This window comes from Ailuropoda melanoleuca, chromosome 4 (assembly GCF_002007445.2).
Source record: "Ailuropoda melanoleuca isolate Jingjing chromosome 4, ASM200744v2, whole genome shotgun sequence".
NCBI lineage: Eukaryota > Metazoa > Chordata > Mammalia > Carnivora > Ursidae > Ailuropoda > Ailuropoda melanoleuca.
The window spans coordinates 93129362-93138219 of record NC_048221.1 but is presented as its reverse complement, the minus strand read 5'-3'; the positions used below and the strand labels follow the sequence as shown (position 1 = coordinate 93138219).

The 8858-nt window shown below is 43.8% G+C and overlaps 1 pseudogene; it reads left to right on the top strand.

Moving 5' to 3' along the window:
- The first annotated feature begins 3966 nt into the window (after nucleotides 1-3966).
- LOC100468229 lies at nucleotides 3967-4516 on the top strand (annotated as a pseudogene).
- The last annotated feature ends 4342 nt before the right edge of the window (nucleotides 4517-8858 follow it).

Genomic DNA, 8858 nt, shown 5'->3' with positions numbered 1-8858 from the left:
TCAGGGAATAGCAAATGGTTCCTCATGCCTGGCACCTCACATGTGTTTTGCTTTGTAGAAAGTGAATTTTTCCTCTCAGTGTCCAACTACACACGAATTCTAAGGAGGCACCTGGTTAACCAGGTGTGTGCTGTATGGGAATTGAAAAACTAGAACATCCGAAGTCATTTGAGGAACACAGATCATCCAGGTAGAAAGTGTTGTCTTCTCATTTGTTAGTACTTCGCAGATGCACAACAAAAAGTGAGTGCGAGAATGATCCTGACTAGCTTGGCCCACACCTCCGACTCCTCAGTGGGAAGGAGAAATGTCCATGCAGCCTTCAATGTTCCCAGGGGCCACTCCACACGCTGCCCAGGAAAGTGCAGGAAGTGAACACCCTATTTTTTGATTGTGTGTTTTTTCTGCTAGAACATTAATGGTAATCATTAATAGCCACATTAGTTTAATGAAAAGGGTTTGAGGTGCTAGGGTGGCTCATTCCCTTGAGCGTCTGACTCCTGATTTCAGCGCAGGTCATGGGAGATCGAGCCCTGCCTCGGGCCACATGCACAGCGGGGAGTCTGCTTGTCCTCTCCCTCTGTTACTCCTCCACACTCACGCTCTCTCTTTTTTTTTTAATTCATTAGGGAAATGCTGCCACCAGCCAAGATCTGCCATTGTTATCCTAATCAGGGAAAAAGTCCAGCCCTGACATACTACAGCCTTAAGGAAAGAGCAGGGCAGGATGAATCAACGCACCTACTAGGATAACAATTCAGAAAGGAAATCTGGGTGTAGGAGAGGTTTAAATGTAGCCTCCAGAAGCTGGATGAGATGGGATGTCCCAGCCCTGGAACTGGCTGGAGGCAGGTGAGGAGAACCTTCTACCAGGCCCCCCACTCCTGCTGTGCCCAGCGCAAGCCCAAACCCCCAGGGCGTGCAGATGAGGTAGCCGGCGCAGCCCTGCCCTACCCTTGTGGAAATGACAGTCCTGGGAAGGGGAGACTAATGCCCACAGAACTCTCAGAAAACAACCCAGACCAGGTGTGAGGATAGAGGGTAGAGGCTCCAACCACACAGAAGAGGGAGGGATGGGTGGCCTGCTTTAGCCAGAGTAGGTTCTCAAAGGAGAAGGACTTAAACTGGTGTTTAGGGAGACAAATGAGGGAAAGCATTTGGTATGGGGGGAAGAAAAAAAAAAGGGGAGAAAGAGATTTCTTTATAAAATGGAGTTACATCTAAAGAGTTGGTGGGAGTTTCCTATGTAATGAGTTATTATGTATGGAAATCTCTTGGAGAGCCTGGTTCTCTCTTTCTCTCTCTCTCTCTTCCTTTTTCCCTCTCTCTCCCTATCTGTTAATGTGCATTTTGTCCAGTTATGAAACCGAAGGACATCATTCTGTAATGAGCACTTCAGGAGAGTAGAGGCAGACCTCTGAGGAGGCTCAGAGCCATTTAAAAATCACCATTAGCAAATCGGGGTGACTCTCCACAACCCCCTGTAGGCAGGTAGACCGGGTAGGAGGGGCTGTGATTCATGCTTCCTCACACCAGAAACCAGGCTCCCTGTGGGATAGGACACAGCCCCTGGCTTCTCCAGAGCCACTGACAGAGACTTTCATGTGGGTAGGATGAGCTTGCTCATCCCCCCCCTTCTGAAGGCCGCTGGGACTTCCCGTAAAGGGCGCAGCTCACGAAGGGAACACCTCATCAAATCTGGGGAATTCAAGAATGAGGCATCAAAGCCAGAATTCACTGCACACTTCACCCACCTTCCACAGAACTTCTTTCTATAAGCATCTCATAGGTTCAAAATACAGGTCCCTGAAGTTTGGCCACATGGATGGGCCTTATCATACATCACCTACTTGTTTCCCAGGCAAGGACGGAAATCCCGAGGAGTCGGCTGATCTACCGGAAGTCACAGAGCTAACTAGCCTGTCACACTGGAGCCCAGGCTTCCTGGTCGGGACTCCTTCAGCAGCCCTGGGTGATAGTAATAGGAGCAAGAATCAGCAAACTATTTCTATAAAGGACCAGAAACTATTTTAAGCTTTGCAGCTATTGTAACTACTCAGCTCTGCCTTTATAGCTTGACAGGAGTCATAGACAATGTGTGAACACGTGGATGTAGCTCCAATAAAACTTTATTTATAATAACAGGAGGCTGATTGGATTTGGCCCACTATCTTCAGTTTGCTGACCTCTGAACAAGAGTATTGATTATTTATCAATCCCTTACAATGTTCCAGATCCTGTGCCGAGCACTTTGCAGGCATTCTCTCAATTAATTCTCAATAGTGCTATGAGATGTGAAAAGTGAGGCTCAGAATGACAGATAAATGACCCAAAGCCTGGAAACTGTAACTGGCAGAGCTGAAAGTCTATCCTAGGTCTTAACCTCAGAGTCTTAGCTAATCATCAATAGACCGTAGTAGTTCCCAGATACATTAAAACCTTTGGTTTCAGATGTCGAATGAAACTCCTTTGAAGATTGCTCCTGTCTAGACATACTGAGAGAGTGATTAACCATTCCAGTTTGCCTGGGACCGAGGGGCTTCCCAGGATGCAGGACTTTCCATGGTAAAACTGGGATACCCTCAAGCAAACCAGCATGGTTGTCCACCTTACAATCAGGCATTTTGATGGTCCATTTGTGGCCTGTTCAACTGAATAAAGTAAAGTAGGCATTTGTGGCTACCTAAGGCAGGATTTGAACTGAGGTCCCTTGCCCTGAGTAGAGCAGAATGCCAGAGAACAAAGTCATATGACAGGCCAAGGGAAGACGGTTGCTGGGAAAAGAAGAATACCAGGATGAGTAATTTCTCTCAAGAAGCCAAGAGGAAGTCATGTTTATGCTTCCTGGTTGGCCTCAACCATTCTTTCTATTTCTCCTTTCTTTGACTTACTCTTTCAGGGTCCTTGGAGGACTCCCACTGGGGGGTCTACACACCTTTATTTGCACACTAATCCATCAAAATTCTAGAGGAGAACATAGGCAACAACTTCTATGACATCAGAAAGGAGAAATCACTGGAGAATTGGTCCTGGTGGAGGACCAGTTGGAGCTTTGTGTATCTGAAACACACTTGGGTCCCTTGCCTACTTTTCAAGATGTCCCAATCCAATCTGCTTCCATTGAGAATCTTTTTCCCTTTCCCCTTTCCTATGCTCCCTTATCACTCTGTACATCTCTCCCAGAAAATGTGTTGTTCTCATGAGTATATAATTATCAGTTTGATTTGTCTATCTCCCTGATTAGACTTTGAGCTCAGTGTTGGCCGCTCCTGTTCAGCACCATATCCTAGATACCTAGAAAATATGTCAAAAAGAAGTTCTCAATAAGTGTCCACTGAAAAGGAAACATGTTAGCCTGAGAGGACAAGAATGAAAAGAACACTCCCGTTAGACTTTTAGGGCGCCATGAATATTCCACATATGTTTTATTTTGTTTTCCATAAATGGATACAAGCATGATCACCAAGTAGCATGCTCAGCGTACAGTGGGTACACTTTTATGTTTCTCACCAGAGATTGGTCCAGTACATTTTAGTCTTTCTTAGCTCTTAAGACCATTCCTTAGGACAAAAGTTAAGAAAAAGAAATAAAAAGTATCCAGACTGAAAGGAAGAAGTAAAACTATCTCTATTCATAGATACTATGATTTTGTATATAAAAAATCCTAAGGGGCGCCTGGGTGGCGCAGTCGTTAAGCGTCTGCCTTCGGCTCAGGGCGTGATCCCGGGGTCCTGGGATCGAGCCCCACATCAGGCTCCTCTGCTGGGAGCCTGCTTCTTCCTCTCCCACTCCCCCTGCTTGTGTTCCCTCTCTTGCTGGCTGTCTCTCTGTCAAATAAATAAATAAAATCTTTTAAAAAAAATCCTAAGAAATCCACTAAAAAATATTATTAGAACTAATAACCAAGTCAGCAAGATTGCAGGATACAAGATCAAAATACATCAATTGTATTTCTATGCACTTGCAATGAATAATCCGAAATTAAGAAAACAAATCAGGGACAGAGTGGCCAACGGCCTGCAAAGCAACATACCTAAGTTTTATTGTCACTATTGCAACACATTCTTCACCCATGATTCTCCATCTGTGAGAAAGATACACTGTAGTCAGTGGCAGGAAACCCAGAGAATGTGAAAGGCTACTATCAGAAATGGATGGAAGAGCAGGCTCAGAGCCTGATCCACAAAACAACCACTGCATTTCAATAAGAAAAGATACCTCCTACTCCATTCTTTGCTCCTCTTCCTGCAGGGGCAATGATCCCACCTCCCCCCCACCCAGTCTCCCAGGTCCTCATTGCCCTAGTATGATGCCAGTATCCCATATGGAGGGGCCTTCCCATGATGCCAGTGATGGGTCCTCCCCCCCTGGGATGATGCCAGTGGGACCCACTCCTGGACAGAGGCCACCTATGGAAGGCCACATGCCAATGATGCCTGCACCCGCAGTGATGAGACCTCCCACCTGTGCCATGATGGTGCCCACTCAGCCAGGAATGAGTCGATCAGACAGATAAGGAGAAGGAGAACCTCTTTATATCCATTTTATATTACTTGTTGTACTTCACCAGGAGATCATGGTGCTGTAACTCTGGGTGTTTTCTAACAGGATAACCAGGAAGACTTGTCCCCCCTTCCTATCAAAGAGAGAATAGTTTTTGCAGGGGAGTAGTGGGACCAAAAAAAAAAAAAAAAGCAATTTTCATTTGTATTGTGAAATGTGAAAATAAAATTGTCAACTGTTTTAGTTAACAAAAAAAAAGAAAAGAAAAAAAGAAATGAAAAATCCATTCACAATAATATCAAAAAGAATAAGATATTTAGGAATAAACGTAATAAAAGTAGTGCAAAATTTATACTCGATTCTAAAAACTACAAAATGGTCTTGAAAGAAATGAAAGAATCTAAATAAATGGAAGAACATCCCGTGTTCACAGATCAGTAGACTTAACATTGGAAGATTGCAAAACTCCCCAAGCTGATCTACAAATTCAACAAACAAACCCATCAGAATTCAGTTAACTTGTGTATAGAAATTGATCAGATAATTGTAAAATTCATATGGAGTTTCAAGGGACCAAAATAGCCAAAATGATCTTGAAAAAGAACGAAGTAAGGTTCACATTTCCCAATTTCAAAATTTACTACCAAACAACAGTAATCAAGACAGTGTGACGCTGGCACAAGGATAGACATATAAACCAACAAAGTAAAAATAAAAGCCCATAAACAAACCCATACATATATGGTCAAAAAGAACAAGTGTGCCCAGAGTATTCAATGGGGAAGAACACTCTTTTCAACAAAGATGCTAGATAGCCACTTGCAAAAGAACAAAGTGGGAAACTTATCCCATACCATACACAAAAATCAGCTCAAAACTGGTCATTAAGGAAATGCAAATCAAAGTCATAATGAGATACCACTTAATAACCACAAGGAGGGCTACTACAATATTTTTGAAAAACAATGATAAGTTTTTGTGAGGATATGGAGAAATTGAAATTATTTTGTGTTGCTGGTGAAGATATAAAATGATATAGCCACTGTGGAAAATAGTTTGGTAGTTCCTCAAAGAGATAAACCTAGAATTAGCATATGACCCAGCAATTCCACTCCTGGATACATACTCAAGAGAACTGAAAACATATGTCCACATAGAAACTTTGGCGTGGATGTGTAGAGCAGCATTCTTTATCATCGCCAAAAGGTAGAAACAACCCAAATGTCCATGAACTGATGAATGTATAAAGCAAAAGCAGCATAACCATATGATGGAATAGTATTCAACCATGAAAACAAATGAAATATTGACACACAGTACAACGTGGATGAACCTTGACAACATTATGCCAGGTGAAAGAAGCCAATCATAAAAGACCGCATATTGCAGGATTCCATTCATATGAAAGTCCAGAATAGGGAAATCTATAGCAGCAGAAAGTACATGGCTGTTTAGACCTGAGATGGGGCAGGAAGTTGGGGGTGGGAGGGTTGCTAAAGGGCACAGGGTTTCTTCCTGAAGAGGTAAATGTTCCAGAATGGACTTTGGTGATGGTTGCACAACTCCGTCTGTATGCTGAAGACCCGTGAATTGTATACCTTAAATGGGTAAATTGTGTGGCATGGGAATTATATCTCAATCAAGCCGTTTTTTTAAAAAAATGAAACTTGTTTCTGCCCCACACTTCCATACACCCGCACAAAGCCATGCTGTCTCCAGATCTATTCCTGGAACTTTTTAAAAGTATGTCAGCTCCTTCCCTGACTTTAGGAAACTGATCCTTATTTGAGACTTCTGGGCCCTTTTGACAGTTTGAGATAATTGGCCATTTACGCACAAGGGCAAAGTAGTGCTTGGATAATTGTGAAAGCCACAGTCCTGAATCACAGGAGTTTGGAGTTTAGAAAAACACATCAACCAACCCAACAGCCAGGTTTCCATGAAAGGAGGCCTCAGCTCCTGATAACTCTCAAATACGTTCCTAGCTCGCTCCACCCTTCTCTAGCTCCTCCTTTCCCATTTTGGCAAATTTCCCTCTCCCTCCCCACTTCTCCCACCCCAACAAACTCTTGACTGAGGAAAAGCAAGAGCATTCCTGCCATCCCCTTTCCAACCGAACTCAACCGCCTCCAGCCCCTGGCTCACAGGCTCACACATAAAGACCAACTGAACTCTCTGATCTGAGTTAAAAGCTTTGTGTTGTGTGTGCTAACAAGCTGGGGGTTTTCGCCTTTTCCTCTAGCTTGGATTACCTAGTTTCCGAGTGGGCCAACTCTGGGAGAAACCCTCCCAATCAATGCCTTCAGTTGAGATCTAAATGTCCATGCCTCTTACTCCAGAGGAATAAGAAACAGACCAGAGGAAAAACATGTTGCACACAATTATTGCATTATTTCTTTATAACCAAGGTCTCCAGGTGGGGGGTGGGGTAGGGGATAAAAGGTTTTCATACTAATGAATAAATGCATTGTAGTCCACTTGGCTTTTCTTTGAAGAACTCTGAATGCATTGCAAATGCTCTCTCAGTCCTCTATATGCCACCCCCTCATCAAGGAGGGAGCTGGAGAAATAAAACCCATTTCACAGATCCAGAAATGAAGGCAGCAAGTATGCTGATAACTGATCCCCAAACAAGTTCTCAGGCTACAATTCACCCTCAAATTTATTTTCCACCTTTCTTCAAATGTTCCTCTTAGATTCCCACTACTTGCTTTTCCAGGCCAAACCCCCTTCTTCCATGATGTTCCTACCAAAACCCAGTCTATGCTGATCCTTGCTTTTCTGGAACATGCAAAATAAAGTCACTAGTTATATAGTTATATTGTAGCACATTCTCTAGTCTTTTTCATATGGATGGAGTGCCCTAGCAGAGTGGTGCCCTGCCAGAGAGTAAATTTGGGGGGGGGGGGGGGGGGGTGTTCATTTTCTTTTTCATAAAGGGAGAATTCCCTGCTTCTTCAAGACGTTGGCCATATAGGAGGTAAAATAGCCTAGAAAATTTTTATATAAAAGAAACAAATATATAAGATTTTTAAGACAAGACAAAGGAAGAACATCTGTTGAGCTAAAACAAACTGAACTGAAACCCAATTCAATGGAAATGGAAAGGAATAACCAATGTAGAGTGTTGGGGTGGTTGGTTGGTTGGTTATTAATAAAATAAATCAATTTAGATCCTTACTTTACACCATATATAAAATCAATTCCAAAATGATTGAAAGTTAAATGGAAAAAGATCAAATCATAGCTGGTGTGATGGGTTAGTTTTATGTGTCAACTTGACCGGGGCACAGGATGCCCAGATATTTGATCAAACATCATTCTGGTTGTTTCCATGAGGATGTTTTTGGATGAGATTTGCATTTAAATTGATAGATTGAGTAAAGCAGATTGCCCTTCATAATATATCTGGGCCCCAGAAAATGACTTCTTAAATGTTCCTGTATCAAGAAAGGAAAATGAGGGGTGCCTGGTGGCTCAGTTGGTTAAGGGTCTGCTTTCGGCTCAGGTCATGATCCCCTTGGGGCTCCCCACTCAGTAGGGTGTCTGCTTCTCCTCCCTCTGCCTGCTGCTTCGTCTGCTTGTGCTCTCTCTGTCAAATAAATAAATAAAATATTTTTTAAAAAAGAAAGGAAAAGAAAGGAAAATGAGGCTCACTTTGATCATAGGACGAAGTACTAAAAGCCTCAAAGCCCCTCCATGATTTGACCCTGGAGCCCCCTCACCCCAGGGACCTTCACAGACTCCAACCCTAGCCAGGCAGAGATCCTCTGGGCTCCTCCAACGTGCCAAGGTCTCCCCTGTCTCCCAGCCTCATCAGTTCTTCTCTGTCCCTGGAACCATCTCTCCAGCTCCAGCTCCTGCTTGTTCAGAATGGACCCGAAGCAAAGACGCACCGCTACTTCTGAGATAGAACATAGAGAAAGCGTAAGCAGTGCTTCTTAGAAAACAGAACTTCGCGTGTCTAACTTCTACACATCTTTCAGTCTCAGCCACTGAGAAGCTTTCTCCGTCCTCTCTCCCTTACCGCTCAGAGCACCTTCTCTGAGGTATTGCCCAGCAACTTCTCTTCGTGCAAGGAAAGGAGCTCCTCCTACTGCACCTCGAGTTTCCTGGGGGAAGTTGCATAGGCTCTTGTCTTCCTCTCCGTCATGAACACCTGTGTACTCTAATGTGCATGTGAGGACAGCCATGGAGGATGGTGGGGTAAGGCTGGGGCAGATGGGGGAGCCACCTCACAGCCTTCTGGACGCTGCAGCAGAAACCCTGGTAAAGGCCCCGAGAAACTGATTGCCCATCCCAGTGGTTCTCATGGATGCAGAGAAGTCGTTCCAAGGACGGAAGTGGCCCTGTAA